A 25,101-nucleotide genomic window follows, 5' to 3' on the forward strand; every position below is an offset into this window, starting at 1 on the left:
TTCTGCAGCTTTAAATTTTTCTAAGTCTAATACAGCGTGCGTACGCGACACAGTGCACGCGACGCGGACGTTCTCCACTATCTGGGAGTCTCGCGTACGTGGGCACTGCATGCGTACGCGGAAGCTCAAAATTTTATACATGCGTGCACGAGATTTTAACATGCGACGCAAGCATTCCATTCGAGTTGGAACACTCGCATACGCGAGTAGGGTTCCGGTACGCGGACACCCAAATTTCAAGGCATGCATACGCAGGATAAGGGTTCGCATACACAAGACCTCTGTTTTGCTGAAAAATGGTTTTCTTCACTTTTCAAGGATTTTCTAGCCTTTCAAACTTCTTTATCTACTATTTAATATTGCTAACTAGTAATTAGGCCCTAAGATTGATAGAGATGGATTAGTGAATTAAATTGGTAAATTTCTATACGAGTTTAGAAGACAGAGACTTAGGTTTCTGAAGTTGTGGGTAATGGGTGAAATGCTATATGAGTGATGACTTTGGAAACTTGAGAGTGACAGTTAACTTGTGGAATCAAGGACTAATAATGGTTATGACGAGTCTGGGACTCGAAAAGGAATGAATATGGTTAATGAGACTGATGACTTGAGTTTGGTTCTGATTGAAAGGCAATCCATAATTCGCAAGAGTGGCCGGGCACTATATCCCTGGAAAAGTGGTCGGGCACTATATCCCTGGGTAAGGTACCCCTTTATATTCGTGACTAAAAGCGATATTCCCATGAGAATGTGTCGGGTTGGCAGTTGAACCGACAATGTGATATCATTGCTAATAGGACAGGCATTCATCATGTGCATTTTTCATGTGGTTGTTTGCTTTGTTTACTTGCCTATATTGCCTAAGTGTATAACATGCTTACTTGCTTCCTGATTTATTTGTTATACATGATTATTACCTGTGTATTACTTGTTTGCATATACTTGTATATGTTACCGGGATTGAGGAGGATCGGTAGGTGGTGGCGATGGGATCGCATGGAGGTTAGGTTGGAGGAGGCTGTGGGACAGCAGTTGTTATGTTAGTTTAGAAATTTCCTAAGTTAGATGACCCATTTATGGACTTTATTAACTTGTTTTATAAGCTTGAATCTTATCCTTGATGTGAAGTTCTAGGATTGCCTCTGGCATCCCGAAACCTTATATCTTACATATTGGGCACTGTTACCATGCTGAGAACCTCCGGTTTTCATACCATATATTGTTGTTGTTTTTCAGATGTTGGTTGCAACCCACCTCGGTGAGTTGCTAGAAGGTGACAAACCGGAGGATCTCTTGATATCTCTTTTGTGTATTTTGGATATTTTGTTGTAGACTCTCTCTATCTTTTGTATTTTGTATTTTGGTTGTCTTAGAGGCTAAATTTGAGAGACATGTGTTGCTGTGTAACTTTTTAAACACTCTGTATTGTCTGTATGTCACTAGTCGGCCTTAACTTTGTATTGATTACTATTGTATTATGTCTTATGTCGTATCTTATGCCTTTATGCTTTTAGTTATCTTGTGAACGCTACGCGCTTTTCTGTTTCTGTTTTGAGCTGTAATTCTTCATTGGGTTCCTCATATTATTATTCCTTTTTATTTATATATTATTGGTGCACGAAATTGTGATCACACTTTTTACAACTCCAGTACGACTAACCAGCAAGTGCACTGGGTCATCCAAGTAATACCTTACATGAGTAAGGGTCGATCCCACGGAGATTGCCGGCTTGAAGCAAGCTATGGTCATCTTGTAAATCTTAGTCAGGTAGATTCAATTGGATATGAGGTTTTGATAATTAAAAGATAAATAAAACGTAAATTAAAATAAAGATACTTATGTAATTCATTGGTGGGAATTTCAGATAAGCGTTTGGAGATGCTTTGTTGCTTATGAACCTCTGCTTTCCTATTGTTTTCATCCAATCATGCGTGCTCCCTTCCATGGCAAGCTGTATGTTGGTTGATCACCGTTGTCAATGGCTACCATCCGTCCTCTCGGATGAAAAATACCAGGTACGGTTTCTGCACAGCTAATCAACTGTTAGATTTTTCGTCTCGGATGAAAAATACCAGGCACAGCTACCGCACGGCTAATCATCTGTCGGTTCCCACTTGTGTCAGAATAGGATCTCTCTATCCTTTTGAACACTGTCACTACGCCCAACATTCGTGAGTTTGAAGCTCGTCACAGTCATTCCGTCCCAGATCCTACTCGGAATACCATAGACAAGGTTTAGACTTTCCGGATCTCAGGAATGCTGCCAATTGGTTCTAGCCTCTACCACGAAGGTTCTAATCTCACGGATTCGAATGCTCTGTTATTAGGAGAGGCAAGTAAAATCCATGGATTAGAGACCCAAGAGACTATACTCCGGCTGTCGTCCAATAACTACGTTGAACATCATGTAGACCGCTTGTGGTTGTCAGGCACGCGGATCTTGGTAAGCGAGTAACGAAGATAGTGGGTGTTGTCATGGGTCACCCCTTCATTCTGACTTAACTAAATTAAGTACGAGAGTATATCTTGGAGAAGAAGTAAGCATAAATTGAAAGAGAAATAATAGTACTTGCATTAATTCATGAAAAACAGCAGAGCTCCGCACCTTAATCTATGAGGTGTAGAAACTCCACCGTTGGAAAATACATAAGAGAAAAAGGTCTAGGCATGGCCGAATGGCCAGCCTACCTGATGTAACATAAAAGTCCAAAGATAGATGCGAATACAATAGTAAAACGTGCTATTTATACTAAACTAGTTACTAAGGATTACAGAAAATAAGTAATTAAGTGCAGATAGTGCAGAAATCCACTTCCGGGGCCCACTTGGTGTGTGCTTGGGCTGAGCATTAAGCTTTACACGTGCATAGGCCTTTTCTAGAGTTAAACACTAGCTTGGATGCCAGTTTGGGCGTTTAACTCCAGTTCTGGTGCCAGTTCTGGCGTTTTACGCCAGAAAATGGGTCTCTGGCTGGCATTTTGACGCCAGTTTGGGTCATCAAATCTCGGGCAAAGTATGGACTATTATACATTGATGGAAAGCCCAAGATGTCTACTTTCCAACACGATTGAGAGAACGGCAATTGGACTTTTGTAGCTCCAGAAAATCCACTTCGAGTGCAGGAGGGTCAGAATCCAACAGCATCTGTAGTCCTTTCTCAACCTCTGAATCAGACTTTTGCTTAGGTCCCTCAATTTCAGCCAGAAAATACCTGAAATTACAGAAAAATACATAAACTCATAGTAAAGTCCAGAAATATGATTTTTGCATAAAAACTAATAAAAATATAATAAAAAGTAACTAAAACATACTAAAAACTACCTAAAAACAATGCCAAAAAGCATATAAATTATCTGCTCATCAATTATCGTATAAGCCTTAAAACTGTCATGGCCCTTTGTTATCCTTTGCTTTACGACATGAGGTAAGACTTAGGGTAATTAGGGTGTTACATTTAGTGGTATCAGAGCGGTTCGTCTTCGTGAGCCTGAGGGATGGACCGATTGTGCTTCATTGCATATTCTGTGTCGTTTTTTCATGTTATTAGGTTATCTAATTGATATTGCATAGCATGCTTGTTTGTGAGTGCCTTTTTTTGGATAATTGAAGCACTAGTCTTGAGATATTGAGATTGATCACCTTGAGATCGATTGTTTGGTGCAGACAGGAACCCTAATGGCTACTTGCATATGAGGTCATATGCGTACATAGAGAGACAATGAGGGTAATCAACTCGTTAATGAACATGCCGAGTTCATGGCGGCGATGGCCAATCTAGCAAATACCATGCAAGTAAATGCTGCTGCGACTATGCAAGTTGTGGAGAGATTGGGGCAACCGGCTAGAAACGAAAACGAAAACGAAAATGAAAATGAAAATGAAAATGGAGAAGGAGACGGTAACAACTTGGGAGGTGCTCCGATGACCTTGGCTTCATTTCTAAAGGTTCATCCACCCGTTTTTAGAGGGTCAACCAAACCTACTGAAGCAGATAATTGGTTCCAAGCCATGGAGCGTGCTCTGCAGGCCCATCATGTTTCGGACAATCAGTTTGTTGAGTTTGCAACGTACCAGCTTTTAGGAGAGGCTCAACACTGGTGACAAGGAGAATGTCGATTACTATAACTTTACAATACCGACATTCCTCGGGACATATTTTAGACAACCTTCTACAAGAAGTATTTCCCGGAATCAGTAAGAGAGGCTAGGGAGTTGGAGCTTATGTAGCTGAAGCAAGGCTCATTGTCAGTAGCGGAGTATACAAGCAAGTTTGACGAACTCTATAGGTTCTCTAGAGTGTGTCAAGGTACCCCGGAGTCCTACGAGAGTTGGAAATGTATAAAGTACCAAGGAAGTTTAAGGAAAAACATCATGACTGCTGTGGTTCTTTTGGAGATTTGGGTGTTTTTCGAGCTTATGAACAAGGCAAGAGTGGTGGAGGATTGTGCAAAGAAGGTGGCACTAACAAGAGATACTAGAGGAGGAAATAAAAACAGAGGCCAAGGTAAGTACTTTCAGTCGAGAGGTCAGAACTTCAAGAGGGGTGGACACACACCTTAATACCCTTAAGGTCAAGGCAACATTAGGAGACTGATGAGCGGATATTTTATACGCTTTTTGGGGCTAATTTCATATAGTTTTTAGTATGTTTTAGTTAGTTTTTAGTTTATTTTCATTAGTTTTTAGGAAAAATTCATATTTCTGGACTTTACTATGAGTTGTGTCTTTTTCTGTAATTTCAGGTATTTTTCTGGCTGAAATTGAGGGAGCTGAGCAAAAATCTGATTCAGGCTGAAAAAGGACTGCTGATGCTGTTGGATTCTGACCTCCCTGCACTCAAAGTGAATTTTCTAGAGCTACAGAACTCGAAATGCCGTTCTTCCAATTGCGTTGGAAAGTAGACATCTAGGGCTTTCTAGAAATATATAATAGTCCATACTTTGCTCAAGGATAGACGACGTAAAATGGCGTTCAACGCCAGTTCTCTGCCCAATTCTGGCGTCCAGCGCCAGAAAAGGATCAAAAGTTGGAGTTCAACGCCAGAAATGGATCCAAACCTGGTGAACGCCCAAAATGGCCTTATGCATGTGAATTGCTTAAGTCTCAGCCCTAGCACACACCAAGTGGGCCCCAGAAGTGGATCTCTATACCATCTGCTATAGTTTACTCATTTTCTGTAAACCTAGGCTACTAGTTTAGTATTTAAACAACTTTTAGAGACTTATTTTGTATCTCATGACATTTTAGATCTGAACTTTGTACTCTTTGACGGCATGAGTCTCTAAACTCCATTGTTGGGGGTGAGGAGCTCTGCTGTGCCTCGATGAATTAATGCAAGTATTTCTGTTTTCTATTCAACATGCGTGTTCCTATCTAAGATATTCATTCGCACTTCAACCTGAATGTGATGAACGTGACAATCATCATCATTCCCTATGAACGCGTGCCTGACAACCACTTCCGTTCTACTTTAGATTGAATGAGTATCTCTCAGATCTCTTAACCAGAATCTTCGTGGTATAAGCTAGATTGATGGCGGCATTCGTGAGAGTCCGGAAAGTCTAAACCTTGTCTGTGGTATTCCGAGTAGGACTCTGGGATTGAATGACTGTGACGTGCTTCAAACTCGTGAGTGCTGGGCGTAGTGACAGACGCAAAAGGATAGTAAATCCTATTCCGGTATGATTGAGAACCTGCAGATGATTAGCCGTGCGGTGACAGCGCACCCGGACCATTTTCACTGGAAGGATGGATGGTAGCCATTGACAACGGTGATCCACTAACACACAGCTTGCCATAGGAGGACGTGCATGCATGAATCAGAAGACAGAGGAAAGCAGAGATTCAGAACACAAAGCATCTCCAAAACTCCAACATATTCTCCATTACTGCTCAACAAGTAACCTTTAATCCATGCTCTCTTGTTTATTCGCAATTCAACTGATAAATATAATTGACGTCCTAACTAAGAATTACAAGATAACCATAGATTGCTTCAAACCAACAATCTATGTGGGATTCAACCCTTACTCACGTAAGGTATTACTTGGACGACCCAGTGCACTTGCTGGTTAGTGGTACGCGTTGTGAAAAGTGTGATTCACAATTCGTGCACCAAGATTTTGGTGCCGTTGCCGGGAATTGTTCGTGTTTGGACAACTAACGGTTTATTTTGTTGCTTAGATTAGGAAAAAATTTCTCTTTTTTTTAGTTTAGAGTCTATTATTGTTGTCGTGTTAAAATTTTAGAACCCTTATTTTCCTTTTCTTAAAATCTTTTTCAAAAAAAAAATAATTTTTCTATTAAATCCTGTGCCAAACTTTAAGTTTGGTGTTTTCTTGTTGATTTTTCTTAAAATTTTCGAAAATTTATTTTGGTTTTCTAAAAATTTTAAGTTTGGTGTTCTTCCTTTGTGTTTTTATGTTCTTGCGAATCTTCAAAGTGTTCTTGAGTTTTCCTTGTGTCTTGATCTTAAAATTTTTAAGTTTGGTGTTCCTTGGTGTTTTTCCATCCTAAAAATTTTCGAAAACAAGGAGCATTAGATCTAAAAATTTTAAATCTGGTGCTATCTTATTGTTTTTCTCTCTCTTCTTAAAATTCAAAAATATCTTTTCTCTCTATTTTAAAACATCTTTTCGAAATCTATTTCTAAATTTCAGATTTTTTTTTTAAATTTAAAACCTTTTTCAAAATTCATCATATCCTTTTTAAAATCTCCTAACCACTTTCTCTCTCCTCACTTTTTCGAAAATCTTTCACTCATTTTTATTTATTTTATTTTGATTTATTTTGTTTCCGAAATAAATAAATAAATAAATAAATAAAAATATTTTTTCTATTTTACATCATCTCCCTTTCTCCATCATGGACCTAAGCGGAAATGAACAGTCCAGGAGGACTCTGGGGTCATATTCTAACCCCTCTACTGCTTCATATGGGAGTAGTATCTGCATACCCTCCATTGGAGTCAGTAGCTTTGAGTTGAATCCTCAGCTCATTATCATGGTGCAGCAAAGTTGCCAGTATTCCGGTCTTCCACAGGAAGAACCTACAGAGTTTCTGGCACAGTTTCTACAGATTGCTGACACAGTACATGATAAAGAAATAGATCAGGATGTCTATAGACTATTACTGTTTCCATTTGCTATAAAAGATCAAGCTAAGAGGTGGTTGAATAACCAACCTAAGGCCAGCATAAGGACATGGAAACAGCTAACAGAAAAATTCCTGAATCAATACTTTCCTCCAAAACGGATGACACAGCTAAGGCTGGACATCCAAGGCTTTAAACAAGGAGATAATGAATCTCTTTATGATGCCTGGGAGAGATACAGAGAGATGCTACAAAAATGCCCCTCTGAAATGTTTTTAGAGTGGGTTCAGTTAGACATCTTCTACTATGGGCTTGCAGAAGGAGCTCAGATGTCTCTAGATTACTCAGCTGGTGGATCTATCCACATGAGAAAGACAATTGAAGAGGCTCAAGAGCTCATTGATACAGTTGCCAGGAATCAGCATCTGTTCTTAAGCAGTGACCCTTCCATGAAAGAAGAGGTTAAGACAGTAACTGCTGAACTCAGTCCTGTAGAACAAGCTGCTGAATTCAATCAGCAATTAGACTTTCTAACAAAGCAGTTAGCCGAATTCAAAGATAGACTACAAGAGACAAGGATGGCTAATATACATATGGAAGAACAGTTTAAGCAAACAAAGCAGCAGCTGTCAAGGCAAATAACAGAAGAATGCCAAGCAGTTCAATTAAGAAGTGGGAAAACATTAAATACCCCACCTCAAGGCAGCAAAAAAGCTAAGAAATGAGCAAACCATCCAAAATTCACCTGAGGACAGTAAGAGCCCAGGGAAAAGTAATTCTGGAACTAAAACGCCAGAAATTTGGTGGAAGGCTGGCGCTGAACGCCCAGACCATGCTCAGGACTGGCGTTCAACGCCAGAAACAAGGCAGGACTGGCGTTCAACGCCAGAAATAGGCAAGGATCTGGCGTTGAACGCCCAAAATGGGCAAGATCTGGTGCTGAACGCCCAAAATGGGCACATTTCTGGTGTTCAGACGTCAGGAACAGACAAGGAGTTGGCATCTAACGTCACTCCAGTTTCTAACCCTGGCACTCAATTGCCAGTGAGGGATCAGACACACATAAATGCTGATAACAACCCCTCTAAAAAGGCTTCTTCAACCACTTCTGTAGGCAATAAACCTGCAGCAACTAAGGTTGAGGAATATAAAGCCAAGATACCTTATCCTCAAAAACTCTGGAAAGAGGAGCAGGATAAGCAATTTGCTCGCTTTGCAGATTACCTCAGGACTCTTGAAATAAAGATTCCATTCGCAGAAGCACTTGAGCAAATACCTTCTTATGCCAAGTTCATGAAAGAGATCTTGAGTCATAAAAAGGATTGGAGAGAAACAGAAAGAGTTCTCCTCACTGAAGAATGTAGTGCAGTCATTCTGAAGAGCTTTCCTGAAAAGCTTAAAGACCCTGGGAGTTTTCTGATACCATGCATATTAGAAGGTAATTGCACCAAGACAGCTTTATGCGATCTCGGGGCAAGCATCAACTTAATACCTGCATCCACTATCAGAAAGCTTGGTTTAACTGAAGAAGTTAAACCAACCCGGATATGTCTTCAACTTGCTGATGGCTCCACTAAATACCCATCAGGCGTGATTGAAGACATGATTGTCAGAGTTGGGCCATTCGCCTTTCCCACTGACTTCGCTGTGCTGAAAATGGAGGAGCACAAGAGTGCTACTCTCATTCTAGGAAGACCCTTCCTAGCAACTGGACGATCCCTCATTGACGTCCAACAGGGGGAAATAACCCTGAGAGTCAATGATGATGAGTTTAAGTTGAACGCTGTCAAAGCCATGCAGCATCCAGACACATCAACAGACTGCATGAAAGTTGATCTTATTGACTCTTTGGTAGAAGAGATCAACATGGCTGAGAGTCTCAAATCAGAGTTGGAAGACATCTTTAAAGATGTTCAGCCTGATTTGGAGGATTCAGAGGAGATGAAAGAGCCTCTGAAATTTCCTCTAGAAGAGGAAAAACCTCCTAAACCTGAGCTCAAACCATTACCACCATCCTTGAAATATGCATTTCTGGGAGGAGATGACACTTTTCCAATGATCATAAGCTCTGCCTTAAATTCACAGGAAGAGGAAGCACTTATTCAAGTGCTAAGGACACACAAGACAGCTCTTGGGTGGTCCATAGGTGACCTTAAGGGCATAAGCCCAGCTAGATGCATGCACAAAATCTTATTGGAGGATAATGCTAAACCAATGGTTCAACCACAGAGGCGGCTAAATCCAGCCATGAAAGAAGTGGTACAGAAAGAGGTCACCAAATTACTAGAGGCTGGGATTATTTATCCTATTTCTGATAGCCCCTGGGTGAGCCCTGTCCAAGTCGTCCCAAAAAAGGGAGGCATAACAGTGATTCATAATGAAAAAAATGAACTGGTTCCTACAAGAACAGTTACAGGGTGGCGCATGTGTATTGACTACAGAAGGCTCAATATAGCCACCATAAAGGATCATTTTCCTTTACCATTCATAGACCAGATGCTAGAAAGACTAGCAGGTCATGATTATTACTGCTTTTTGGACGGCTACTCAGGCTATAACCAGATTGCAGTAGATCCTCAGGATCAAGAGAAAACAGCATTCACATGTCCATCTGAAGTGTTTGCTTATAGAAGGATGCCATTTGGGCTGTGTAATACGCCTGCAACCTTCCAGAGATGCATGCTCTCTATTTTCTCTGATATGGTGGAAAAATTTCTGGAAGTCTTCATGGATGACTTCTCAATATATGGAGACTCATTCAGCTCCTGTCTTGATCACCTGAAACTTGTTCTGAAAAGATGCCAAGAAACCAACCTAGTTTTAAACTGGGAAAAATGTCACTTCATGGTGACTGAAGGGATTGTTCTTGGGCATAAAATTTCAAACAAGGGAATAGAGGTGGATCAAGCAAAAATAGAGGTAATTGAAAAATTACCACCACCTGCCAATGTTAAGGCAATCAGAAGCTTTCTAGGGCACGCAGGATTCTATAGGAGGTTTATAAAGGATTCCTCAAAAATCGCAAAACCTCTAAGCAATCTGATAGCTGCTGACACGTCATTTGTGTTTGACACAGAGTGCCTGCAGGCATTTGAAACGCTGAAAGCTAAGCTGGTCACAACACCAGTCATTTCTGCACCAGACTAGACATTACCATTTGAGCTAATGTGTGATGCCAGTGATCACGCCATTGGTGCAGTGTTGGGATAGAGACATGATAAGCTTCTGCACGTCATTTATTACGCCAGTCGCGTTCTAAATGATGCCCAAAAAAATTACACAACCACAGAAAAAGAATTACTTGCAGTGGTTTACGCCATTGACAAGTTCAGATCATATTTAGTAGGATCAAAAGTGATTGTGTATACTGATCATGCTGCTCTTAAATATCTACTCACAAAGCAGGATTCAAAACCCAGGCTCATCAGATGGGTGTTGCTTCTGCAAGAGTTTGATATAGAAATAAGAGACAGAAAAGGGACAGAGAACCAAGTGGCTGATCATCTGTCCCGGATAGAGCTAGTAGAAGGGACGCCCCTACCCTCTCTTGAGATCTCTGAGACTTTTCCAGATGAGCATTTATCTGCCATTCAAGAAACACCATGGTTTGCCGATATTGCAAACTATAAAGCTGCAAGGTTCATACCCAAGGAGTACAACAGGATACAAAAGAAGAAATTAATTACTGATGCAAAGTACTACTTGTGGGATGAACCTTATCTCTTTAAGAGATGTGCAGATGGAATAATCCATAGGTGTGTGCCTAGAGAAGAAGCACAGAGGATCCTGTGGCATTGCCATGGATCTCAATATGGAGGCCATTTTGGAGGTGAGTGAACAGCCACCAAGGTCCTCCAATGTGGCTTCTATTGGCCCACACTCTATAAAGATTCTCGAGAGTTTGTACGTAACTGTGACAGTTGCCAAAGAGCTGGTAATCTGCCTCATGGTTACGCTATGCCTCAACAAGGAATCTTGGAAATTGAGTTGTTTGACATATGGGGAATTGATTTCATGGGACCTTTCCCACCATCATACTCAAACACTTATATTCTGGTGGCAGTTGACTATGTATCAAAATGGGTTGAGGCCATTGCCACACCTACCAATGATACTAAAACAGTGTTGAAGTTCCTCCAGAAACATATCTTTAGCAGGTTTGGTGTCCCTAGAGTACTAATCAGTGATGGGGGCACTCACTTCTGCAATAAACAGCTTTACTCTGCCATGGTTCGGTATGGAATTCGCCATAAGGTGGCTACTCCATATCATCCACAAACTAATGGGCAAGCTGAAGTCTCTAACAGAGAATTAAAGAGAATCCTAGAACGGACAGTAAATACCCGTAGAAAGGATTGGGCACGGAGCTTGGATGATGCTCTGTGGGCTTACAGAACAGCATTCAAGACCCCTATAGGGACCTCTCCATACCAACTCGTGTATGGTAAGGCATGTCACCTGCCCGTGGAACTGGAACATAAGGCCTACTGGGCAACCAGATTCCTAAACTTTAATGCCAAATTAGCAGGAGAAAAACGATTGCTCCAGCTAAATGAGCTAGAGGAATTCAGATTCACAGCTTTCGAAAATGCCAGGCTTTATAAAGAGAAATAAAAAAGTGGCATGACAGAAAGCTGTCATCTAGAATCTTTGAACCAGGACAGAAGGTTCTGTTGTTTAACTCTAGACTCAGGCTATTCCCCGGGAAACTGAAATCCCGGTGGAGAGGACCATACGTGATTACAAGTGTATCACCATATGGTTATGTGGAGCTTCAAGATATTGATTCTGATCAGAAGTTCAATGTCAATGGACAGAGAATCAAGCACTATCTTGAAGGCAACATTGAGCAAGAGTGCTCAAGGCTGAAGCTAGATTAAAAGCTCAGCAAGGTCCAGCTAAAGACAATAAAGAAGCGCTTGCTGGGAGGCAACCCAGCCATGGGGCAACAATCCTCTAAGCATTTTGCCCTATTTTTATTTTTATTTGTTTATATACAGTTCACTGACACTAAGGTGAGGAATCATTTGTATAAATCCACAGAGTTACAGAAGGACTCGGCACACAAAACAGAGAAAAAGAGCTCACTGGCAAGAAAACACCAGTAAAAGTGTATTTTGGGTGTTCAACGCCCAAAATGGGCATCCACTGGGCGTTGAACGCCAGTAATGGTAGCAATCTGGGCGTTCAACGCCAGAAATGGGCACCCACTGGGCGTTGAACGCCAGTAATGGCAACAGCTGGGCATTGAACGCCTAGGAGAGCAGCATTTGGGCGTTGAACGCCCAAAACAGGCAGTGTTTGGGCGTTCAAACGCCAGGATGGCAGGGAGGAGACAAAACTCATTTTTCTTCAAATTTTTTCATTCTAAATCTTGATTTTCATACTTTAATACATGATTTCTTACATAAACATGTTAAGAACCCTGATTTCTAAAATCCCTAATTTCTAAAAACCCTACCTTAAAAATATCAAATGTATTTTAATCCATAAGCACCAGTCCTCTTGGCAAATTCAATCCAACTCTTTTCAAAAATTTTTTTTTACAAATCTATCTTTTCAACTCATCAATATCGTTTTCAAGACCTCCACTTTATCTCTTTTTTTCGAAAACCCACCCTCCCTCCCTATAAATTTGAGTTCGGCCTCCCTCCCCTCCCATCAACAATTGCACCTAGCTCTCCTTCTATCCCTCTCCTTTCTTTTCTTTTGCTTGAGGACAAGCAAACCTCTAAGTTTGGTGTGTTTATCCGCGATCACTAAGATCATGGCTCCCAAAGGAAAACAACCCACTCCAAGAGGCAAGAAAGAGAGCGTTCCAAAACCACTTTGGAATCAAGGGAAGTTCTTATCTAAAGAACATTCAGACCATTATAACAAAATAATGGGTCTGAGATCAGTGATCCCGGAAGTTAGATTCGATCTGAAAGAAGATGAATATCCGGAGATCCAGGAGCAAATTCGAATAAAAAACTGGGAAGTCCTAGCTAATCCTGAAACGAAAGTGGGAAGGAATATGATCCAGGAGTTCTATGCTAATATGTGGCAGACTGACAAGCAAAAACTATCTGGAACTGCTTTCTATGAATATCGGACCATGGTCAGAGGAAAGATTGTTCATACCACCCCTGACAAGATCAGAGAGATCTTAAAGCTACCTCAGCTGAAAGATGATCCAGACTCCTTCAACAGGAGAATGATGAGAACAGACAAGGGCCTGGATAAGATTCTAGAGGACATATGTATCCCTGGAGCCAGGTGGACCACCAACACAAAGGGTGTCCCAAATCAACTCAAGAGAGAAGATCTCAAACCAGTCGCCAGAGGATGGCTGGACTTCATTGGGCATTCTCTGTTGCCTACTAGCAACCGTTCTGAAATCACAGTTAAAAGAGTAGTGATGATCCATTGCATCATGATGGGAAAAGAAGTGGAAGTTCATCAGCTGATCTCAGCTGAACTCTACAAAATTGCTAACAAAAATTCTAAAGAAGCCAGGTTGGCTTATCCAAACGTGATTTCTCTGCTCTGCAAGGACGCTGGGGTAAGGATGGGAATAACTGAGTATATCTCAGTTGAGAAACCAATCACCAAAGCATCAATGGAAAAACAACAAGCACAGGATGATCCCACCAATAAGAAAACACAGGAATCTCTCCCAGAAATCCCTCAATCTGAATACTGGGAGTATCTTGAGACGTCTGTTACCAAGATACGGGAAGCTATGGAACAAATAATAAAAGAACAGAAGGAGCACAGTCAAATTCTCACCTATATGTTTAAAGAACAAGAGGAGCAAGGGCGTGACTTGAGGGACTTGAAGCGCCAGAAGTTATCTCTTGAAGGACCCAGCACCCCAAAGATCCGAGGAACACCCATTTCCCAGAACTAAGGTTGTTAAATTCCAATTTCTGCTTCAACTCTGTGATAGTGTCGTTATAGAAGTTCACCTTAGGAGTCATATAGTAGTAATTAGTATCTATTTTGATTTTATCTCCAATTGAGCCATAGTTTATTTTTCTCATCATCAGCAAACATGAATAAAATAGTAGATCTTTTGAATAAGAGGCAATAAAATTTCGAGTTTTAATAAGAGAAATTCTAATTAGTTACATGTGGTGGCAATACTTTCTGTCTTCTGAATGAATGCTTGAACAATGCATATGTCTTTTGAATTTGTTGTTTAAGACTGTTAAATATGTTGGCTCTTGAAAGAATGGTGAACATGAGACATGTTATTGATAATCTGAAAAATCATAAAAATGATTCTTGAAGCAAGAAAAAACAGCAAAAAAAAAAGAGAAAAAAAAAGAAAAGCAGAAAAAGCCAATAGCCCTTAAAATCAAAAGGCAAGGGTAATAAAAAGGATCCCAAGGCTTTGAGCATCAGTGGATAGTAGGGCCTAAGGGAATAAAATCCTGGCCTAAGCGGCTAAATCAAGCTGTCCCTAACCATGTGCTTGTGGCGTGAAGGTGTCAAGTGAAAACTTGAGACTGAGCGGTTAAAGTCAAGGTCCAAAGCAGAAAGAAGAGTGTGCTTAAGAACTCTGGACACCTCTAATTGGGGACTTTAGCAAAGCTGAGTCACAATCCAAAGGGTTCACCCAATTATGTGTCTGTGGCATTTATGTATCCGGTGGTAATACTGGAAAATAAAGTGCTTAGGGCCACGGCCAAGACTCATGAAATAGCTGTGTTCAAGAATCATCATACTAAAATAGGAGAATCAATAACACTATCTGAATTCTAAGTTCTTATAGATGCCAATCACTCTGAGCTTCAATGGATAAAGTGAGATGCCAAAACTGTTCGGAAGCAAAAAGCTATTAGTCCCGCTCATCTAATTAGAATCTGAGCTTCACTCAAAAACTCTGAGATATTATTGCTTCTCAACCTATTAGTCTTCTATTTTATTTGTCTAGTTGCTTGAGGACAAGCAACAGTTTAAGTTTGGTGTCGTGATGAGCGGATATTTTATACGCTTTTTGGGGCTAATTTCATATAGTTTTTAGTATGTTTTAGTTAGTTTTTAGTTTATTTTCATTAGTTTTTAGGAAAAATTTATATTTCTGGACTTTACTATGAGTTGTGTATTTTTTTGTAATTTCAGGTATTTTTCTGGCTGAAATTGAGGGAGCTGAGCAAAAATCTGATTCAGGCTGAAAAAGGACTGCTGATGTTGTTGGATTCTGACCTCCCTGCACTCAAAGTGAATTTTATGGAGCTACAGAACTCGAAATGGCGTGCTTCCAATTGCGTTGGAAAGTAGGCATCCAGGGCTTTCCAGCAATATATAATAGTCCATACTTTGCTCAAGGATAGATGACGTAAACTGGCGTTCAACGCCAGTTCTCTGCCCAATTCTGGCGTCCAGCGCCAGAAAAGGATCAAAAGTTGGAGTTCAACGCCAGAAATGGATCCAAACCTGGCGTTGAACGCCCAAAATGGCCTTATGCACGTGAATTGCTTAAGTCTCAGCCCCAGCACACACCAAGTGGGCCCCAGAAGTGGATCTCTATACCATCTGCTATAGTTTACTCATTTTCTGTAAACCTAGGCTACTAGTTTAGTATTTAAACAACTTTTAGAGACTTATTTTGTATCTCATGACATTTTAGATCTAAACTTTGTACTCTTTGACGGCATGAGTCTCTAAACTCCATTGTTGGGGGTGAGGAGCTCTGCTGTGCCTCGATGAATTAATGCAAGTATTTCTGTTTTCTATTCAACATGCGTGTTCCTATCTAAGATATTCATTCGCACTTCAACCTGAATGTGATGAACGTGACAATCATTATCATTCCCTATGAACGCGTGCCTGACAACCACTTCCGTTCTACTTTAGATTGAATGAGTATCTCTCAGATCTCTTAACCAGAATCTTCGTGGTATAAGCTAGATTGATGGCGGCATTCGTGAGAGTCCGGAAAGTCTAAACCTTGTCTGTGGTATTCCAAGTAGGACTCTGGGATTGAATGACTGTGACGTGCTTCAAACTCGTGAGTGCTGGGCGTAGTGACAGACGTAAAAGGATAGTAAATCCTATTCCGGTATGATTGAGAACCTGCAGATGATTAGCCGTGCGGTGACAGCGCCACCCGGACCATTTTCACTGGAAGGATGGATGGTAGCCATTGACAACGGTGATCCACTAACACACAGCTTGCCATAGGAGGACGTGCATGCATGAATCAGAAGACAGAGGAAAGCAGAGATTCAGAACACAAAGCATCTCCAAAACTCCAACATATTCTCCATTACTACACAACAAGTAACCTTTAATCCATGCTCTCTTGTTTATTCGTAATTCAACTGATAAATATAATTAACGTCCTGACTGAGAATTACAAGATAACCATAGATTGCTTCAAACCAACAATCTCTGTGGGATTCGACCCTTACTCACATAAGGTATTACTTGGACGACCCAGTGCACTTGCTGGTTAGTGGTACGCGTTGTGAAAAGTGTGATTCACAATTCGTGCACCAGAGACCCACTTATGATCATTACCACCAGGCGAGAGGAAGAGGTGGCTGTTTTGCTTGTGGACTACCTGGACACTTTGCGAAGGATTGCCCTCGTAGGAGGAATCAGAATGCAGGCCAGAACCAACAAGGTCGAGTGTTTACTGTGAACGCCAGTGATCTTGCTAAGGCAGATCCCTTGATGTGAGGTAAATGTTTATTTGGTGACAAGACATTGGTTGCATTGTATGATCCTGAAGCTTCACATTCATTCATTGTATTTGATAAGGTTGAGGAACTAGGATTGAGAATGTCAGAATTAGCTTTTGATTTGTATGTGCATACCCCATATCAGACGGTTGTGACTAGATCAGGTTGTAGGCAGATATCTTTCAAGATTGAAGGTAGAGAATTTGTTCATGATTTAATCTATTTGCCAATGGTTGGGTTGGAGAAAATTTTGGAGTTTGATTGGTTGTCAAAGAACTGGGTATTGTTGGATTGCTTTGAGCGATTAATTAGTTTTATGCTGGAAGGAGAAGGAGGAGCAGTGATAGCTGAAGGTTATTACCTGAACTCTATGTTGGTGAATTGTAGTGGGAAAAAGTGTCAGAGTTATATACTTTTGGCTGTGAATGCGTTAGGTAATGAACAGACGTTAGATCAAATTTCGGTAGTTAAGGAGTTCTAGAAGTATTTCCTAAAGATATTCCCGAACTCCCACCTCAAAGGGAAATTGAATTTGCGATAGACTTGGTGCCGGAAGCTGGACCAGTGTCGATTGAACCGTACAGAATGGTTCCGATAGAGCTGGCGAAACTTAAGACTCAGTTAGAAGAGCTTCTGAACAAGAGGTTTATTCGACCGAGTGTATCTCTATGGAAAGCGCTAGTTTTATTGGTGAAAAAGAAAGATTGAGGAATGCGGCTTTGTGTGGATTACCGGCAGTTAAATAAAGTGACTGTGAGGAACAAGTACCCGTTGCCTAGGATTGATCACTTAATGTATCAGTTGTAAGGAGTTGGGGTATTTTCGAAGATTAATTTAAGATCCTGTAACCGTCAGATTAGGGTGAATGGAGATTATATCCCGAATACAGCGTTTAAGATGCGCTATGGACACTACAAGTTTGCGGTGATGTACTTTAGATTGACAAATGTACCTGCTGTGTTCATGGATTACATGAACATAGTATTTCGTCCTTTTTTGGACAAATTCGTGGTGGTGTTCATAGATGATATCTTGGTGTACTCGAAGGCAACAAAGGAGCATGAGGAACATCTAAGAAAAGTTTTGCAAACTCTGAAAGAGAGGAAGTTGTATGCCAAGTTGTCAAACTGTGAGTTTTTGAAGGAAGAAGTGAAGTTCTTAGGCCATGTAATAAGTAAGGGCGGAATAGCGGTGGATCCTTCAAAAGTGGAGGTGGTAATGGAATGAGAGAGGCCGACGACAATAAAAGAGGTTAGGATTTTCTTGGGATTAGCTGGATATTATAGGAGGTTCATTCACGAATTTTCTCAAATTGCATTACCGATGACTAAGTTAACTCGGAAGGAAGTGCCGTTTGTGTAGACGTCGAAATGTGAGGAGAGCTTTCAACACTTTTTGAACAACAGGGACTAAATTAAAAATTTTAAATCTCTTTAGGGACCCAATTACAAACTTTTAAAGTGTAGAGACCAATTTGTAATTTCACTAAAAGTATAGAGACCAACTATGTAATTTAACCTTTTTTATTATCAAGATTTATAGTACAAAATAGCAATTGTTTTAATATAAAAAAAACAACAAAATTTGCACGTTATAAAAATTAAGTGTGTTTTAATGTTTCAAACATCTATCAGCAACCTGTGTTCAGTACGTTTGATTAGCCAACATTGTATTTAACCATAAACCATTAAAAAATTTTCATTTTGATAATTGATGAATTGAGTTTGGGTTATGGTTGTGATTGTGACTAGTTTTGTTGTGGTGAGTAATTAGCCGATGAGATTGATTTTGGTTCGAGGTTGTAATTGTTGTTGGTTTTCTGATTGTTTTGGAATTGCTGGAAATTATGATTTTAGTTGATTATGTCAAGTTGGTTGCTATTAAATTGTTCGTTTGATGACACTGTGGTGGTTGTTAATTTTGATTTATAATTAACTAGATTTAGATTTGAGAACTGTTAAAGGATTTGAAGTTTGATTACTAAATTAATTTTCTTGAAATCTAAATTTTAAGGCAAAATAGTAATTTTGAAAATGAAACAGTAACTCGATAGTGAATGAAACTGTACGAATGTAAATGCTAGGTAAACTAGAGTAAATGTAGTTGTTAGAGTTTAAGTTTGAGTGGTTCATATTATTTGGGAAATTAGTTATGAATTTTTGAAGTTGGACTGGTTTACTTTTAAAGAATGATTGATGGAAATTTTTATTTTAATTGATGATAGGATGTTAGTCGTTATACTGAATTATGATGAGATGATTACTGAGAATCTATTGTTGTAATCATTGCTGATAAAAGGATGATGAGTTGTTGAGATTGAGGGAACCTGATGAGCGGATATTTTATACGCTTTTTGGTGATATTTTCATGTAGTTTTTAGTATGTTTTAGTTACTTTTTATTATATTTTTATTAGTTTTTATGCAAAAATCATATTTCTAGACTTTACTATGAGTTTGTGTATTTTTCTGTAATTTCAGGTATTTTCTGGCTGAAATTGAGGGACCTGAGCAAAAATCTGATTCAGAGGCTGAGAAAGGACTGCAGATGCTATTGGATTCTGACCTCCCTACACTCGAAATGGATTTTCTGGAGCTACAAAAGTTCAATTGATGCGCTCTTAATTGCGTTGGAAAGTAGACATCTTGGGCTTTCCAGAAATATATAATAGTCCATACTTGGCCCGAGATTTGGTAGCGCAAACTGGCGTTTAAACGCCAGCTCCTTACCCTTTTCTGGCGTTAAATGCCAGAACTGGCATAAAAGTTGGAGTTAAACGCCCAAACTGGCACAAAAGTTGGAGTTCAACACCAGGAATAGCCTATGCACGTAAAAGCTTCAGTACTCAGTCCAAACACACACCAAGTAAGCCCCGGAAGTGGATTTCTGCACTATCTATCTTAGCTTACTCATTTTCTGTAAACCTAGGTTACTAGTTGAGTATAAAAACCACTTTTAGAGATTCATTTTATACCTCATGACATTTCACATCAGAACTTGTATTTTCTATGGCATGAGTCTCTAAACTCCATGGTTGGGGGTAAGGAGCTCTGTTGTGTCTCGATGGATTAATGCAATTACTTCTGTTTTCTATTCAATCACGCTTGTTTCTATTCTAAGATATTCACTCACACTTCAACATGATGAATGTGATGATCCGTGACACTCATCACCATTCTCACCTATGAACGTGTGCCTGACAACCACCTCCGTTCTATCTGCAATAGCTTGAGTGTGTATCTCTTGGGTTCCTGGTTCACGCATTTGATTGCATCTCCTGACAACAGAGCATTCAAATCTGTGAGACCAGAGTCTTCATGGTATAAGCTAGAATCAATTGGTAGCATTCTTGAGATCCAGAAAGTCTAAACCTTGTCTGTGGTATTCCGAGTAGGATCTGGGAAAGGATGACTGTGACAAGCTTCAAACTCATGAATGTTGGGCATAGTGACAGTGTGCATAAGGATCAATGGATCTTATTCCAACACTAGTGAGAACCGACAGATGATTAGCCCTACGAAACCCGTAGCTAGACTATTTTCACTGAGAGGACGGATGGTAGCCATTGACAATAGTGATCCACCAACATACAGCTTGCCATGGAAGGAGCCTTGCGTGCGTGAAAAAGAAGACAGTAGGAAAGCAGAGATTCAGAAGATAGAGCATCTCCAAAACCTCAACCTGTTATCCATTACTGCATAACAAGTATTATTTAATCCATGTTCTTTTACTCATTCCAATTAAAACTAAGAATTATTGTTGATATCCTGACTAAGAGTTACAAGATAACCATAGCTTGCTTCAAGCCGACAATCTCTGTGGGATCGATCCTTACTCACGTAAGGTATTACTTGGACGATCCAGTGCACTTGCTGGTTAGTTGTGCAGAATTGCAAAAGTGTGATTGTAATTTCGTGCACCAGAACCCATAAAGGAGGTTAAGTCCTATTTTTAGAGGAGGTTATGTCTAAATTTTTATAAAAATATAAGGATTTAATTAAAATGAATTATGTGAACTGCGCCTTAGATGTTTAATTGATAGGTTTGATAATTGATAACTGAAAATGAATATTTAAGGCTTGTTTGATGATGGTTATTGATTGCTTATAAAATAAAAAAGTGAGTATTCTTTTAAAGTGTTAAGATTAGATTTAAAGTGCTTGAAAATGGTTTGAGTTAAGATATTGCAAAAGTAAAAATCGTAAAGTTTGTACAATATGATTGAACAGAGAAAGAAAGAGATACTGCATAAGAATATGAAACTGATGATGAGTAATGAGAATGATAACTAATGATGATAATGAGAATGATTATCTGATGATCTGCTGCAAGGAGGCAGTCAGATAGATGGTGGTGCAACCACTGAGAGTGCTTTCCTGGGATACTTAGCTATAATGTTATTCTGTAAGTTAGAGGACTCTTACAGAGGTATCGAGAACACACATAACTAGCATATGCTCCTGTAAGTCAAAGGACTCTTGCAGTGAGTGTGTTAGGCAAACATAAGTTAACTAGTTCTGCCTGCAAGTCAAAGGACTCTTGCAGTGAATTACCTCCCAAGTCAAAGGACTCTTACAATGGACTGTCCTGCAAGTCAAAGGACTCTTGAGATGGGTATTGCCAACAAGGAAGTCTTACCTAGTCAAAGAACTACAGGTAAAGTTGGAAGTGGGTATGTAACTGACAAATGAGCTCATTACCTGCAACTAGGGCTAGACATTCATCATATGCATTCGTATGACTTGTTTGGGTATGCCTTGTATTGTATTGTGTTGTGTTTTCTGTGAAATTCTTGCTATTTGATTTCTATGTGAATTGTTTGTTTGAATTGTGTGTCTTACTTGTAATTGTTAGTTTTCGAGTGACTAAAGATTGAAATAGCCGAGAATTGATTTAGTGTAATGAAAAACTAATTGACATTATTGAAAATATTTAGAATAAAGTAGTTTAAAAAAAATAACTAAACTGTTTAAAGTAAATTCAATACTTTTAACATAAGGTTGCAAGCTCCCAAGTTTAGGTAAACTCGTGGAACTGACCTAGACTCGACTCATACACTCGACTCGTAGACTCGTACGAGTTTACCTGTTATAAGTTTTTTTGTAAAAAATATATATATCGTGTATAATATATATATATATATATATATATATATATATATATATATAGGCATTCAAACTTAACAATTTCAACATCAAAACACATAATAAGTTAACATAATACTACAATTATAACAGGTACTCTAGAACACACATTCAAATCCTTCATAAGTATGTATCTAGTTCAACATAAAACACACAATCACACAATCAAAGCTTCATATAACACAACCGAAAAAAATAACAAAGCAATAATTAAATGTTCTAATAAGCTAAAAGCCTAAAACTGAAATCCTCCAATGATGCTTTTTTGTCTAGAATTGTCCTTCTTCTTTTCTTTTTCTGTTTGCTCATGATAATCCTCATCATCACCAAATCTTTTCTTTTTCAATGATGCTTCTTTAGCCTCCATACAGACTTTCAACATCACAATCTTAACTTCTTCAAGTACTGAAGCACAATGTTCTGGATCCTCTTTAGTACCGGTAAGATGATGCTTGAACCTATAAATTCCTCTGCTTATAATCTTTGAGCAATAATGACATTTCACTTTTTTATCATTGCCTTGAATGTCAATCCCATGATTTCATCCCATATCACTTCTATTTCATGTTGCATCTTTTATCCTAGAAACAGTTGGTCTAGGTATACTAGGAACTGAAGACCCTGTCCCTAAACCAATATTCTCAGACATTTTGTATTTTTGTCCCTAAATCAACAAACTAAATAATTAATTTAGCAAATTTATCCACTTATCCTTATCCATCTCTGAATAATGATTAGAAATTATGAAAAATGAATTAACAAAGTTGATAAATTTAGATTTCAGAGTTTCAAACATTCAGATTCAGTAACAACTAAACTAACACTAACAAGTAACAACTACAAAATCTAGCAATTTAGAACAAACTAAACTAATACTGACAAGTAACAACTAAAAAATGGATTAATTCAATAACTAATTTTTTTTAAAACATACCTAAATTTGAATGGCTGAATGGAGTAGGCTCAACAGAGAAACCAGGCGTTGAAGTGTTGTGCAGGCAGACAAGCAACGGGCTGACAGAATGAATGACAAAAGCAAAACAACCAGCAGAAGACACGATAAACGACGGAAAAGTGGCGGATGGCAGAGGCTCCATGAGTCCACGTGCTTTGATGCAGAACAGACTCAATAGAGAGCAGAATGAGAGAGTGAGAGTGAGAGAATGGTGGAGAGGGAGATAGTGATGAGCTATTTGGGGAAGCACGGACGCAGGTGACCGCCGGTGAGCAGGAAATGACGGTGAGGGACGAAACGCAAAGAGGGCTTGGAGAATGAGAGTGAGTGACGAGAAAAGTGAGGTTTAGGGTTACATTGCTCTCTTGCTTCTTCTTTTGTTGGGGAGGGGGGACAAAACGACGTCGTTTTGGCGAAAATGGGGACCCAATACAAACTCGCTGACTCACTCTTAAATTCGCAATTTTGACCAAGTTTATGTGAGTCTACCCGAGTCTACTTGAGTCTACCGAGAAACGAGTTTGTGTTTGAGTTAACTCAATTCCACTACCTAAACTTGTGCGAATAAGTTAACTTGCGAGTTCGACAACAATATCTGTAGCATTTTTTACTATTATAAATAAAAAAAATTGCAAAAAAAAATATTTCATCTTTATTTTTCATTTTTCAAGGATCCGTTTTTTGTTTTTGGAATTTGGAGAAGTTCGTCCATGCCCTAGGTTGGACAAACTTCAGCAAATGCAACAAAGTTTGCCTAGGCCTCAGGTAAACTACGTGAAATTTACTAAAGTTCGCCTTTGCCTTAGGCGAACTTTCTGCCAGGAACACCTATTCTTCTTTTTCTTCATTATATTTATCTTTATTCTTCGATTTTACACCATGATTAAATATTCATTACCCAATAAAAATATCAAAATTGTTAGGTGTTCAAATCTTTTTACCAACCAAGTGTAACTAAGATGCTAAAAAAATCCTACTCACGTGCCTCTCTCTCTCTCTCTCTCTCTCTCTCTCTCTCTCTCTCTCTTAATGAATAACGATTCATTCTCGACACCTCCTTCTTCCTTTTCTTTTGATTTTTGCTGTTGTGCTGGATTTTTGGTGCATTCTGTTTAGAATTTTATGTTAATTACATTTTGTTTCAGAAGTTTTCAATCTACAAAGCATTGTTTGTAAAATTGGATCATGTTATTTTGTTGCGTGCTTCTTTCTTCAACGTCGTTATCATTGTCACTACTGCCACCACTGTCAACGTCGTCTTCTTGATGTTGTTGTTGTTTAATTTCTTCTTTTTTTTCCTCTTCATCCTCCTTTATTATCATCATCATCGTCTTTGTCATCTTCATCTTCTTCTATAAATTTTTAGAAAACTAAAGCACAAATTTGATGCACAACACATAAATTTTTGTGCAGCGAAAATTTATATGTTGCGCTTCAAAAATTTGTGCGCTATGTGTAAAAATTTGTAAACTTTACCAATGAAATTGCTCATCACATAAATTTTGTGTGCAGCTGATGCCGCATCGGATGTCGGTTAGGAATTTTGCTAAATGAAATGATGAATTCGTTATAAGTATAGCTCTTAACCAATAAACAACATGGATCAAAGTTTAAACAAAGAGTATCAAGAGTTACAAAGTAATTAATCGGGAGTGTTAATCCCGGGTCGTTCTCCCTTGGACTAGCAATCAAGTGTGCATCATTGGTTGTGAACTCAGAGGTTTTCATGCATAGAATGGAAATTAAAGGGATTAGAAATTAAATGAGCCAAAAAAAATTAAATGTCAAAAAGTTAGAATTAATAAACAAGCAAAACAATTAACTAAGCAAGCATGAATGGAAAGCAACGATTAAGCTACCACTATAGTAAAAGACAATTAAAGCAAACTATGGAAGATTGAAGCAATAAGATAATAAAGAATGTAATTCAAATGCATGAAAGAACCTTGATTAAGGGTTGAAAGTTAAGGAATCTTATTTTTGTCATAACTACAACTATGACAATTATAATGAGTTAATCCCACTTAGTTAACTCCTAACTAATGAAAAAAGTCATGTCGGCATAATCAATCTTAATCCATAAATCCTAGCTAACTTACTAATTAAGCTTAGTAAAAAGCTAGCGTTAGTAGAAACAAGATCAACTAACAACCCAAAACTACCATTTAATGTTGGACATTAATGACTGTAGGATCTTAATTACTCAAACCCCATACCAAGGAATGAAGATCTACT

Source organism: Arachis ipaensis, chromosome B1, assembly GCF_059453495.1.
Source record: "Arachis ipaensis isolate K30076 ecotype BB chromosome B1, ASM5945349v1, whole genome shotgun sequence".
NCBI lineage: Eukaryota > Viridiplantae > Streptophyta > Magnoliopsida > Fabales > Fabaceae > Arachis > Arachis ipaensis.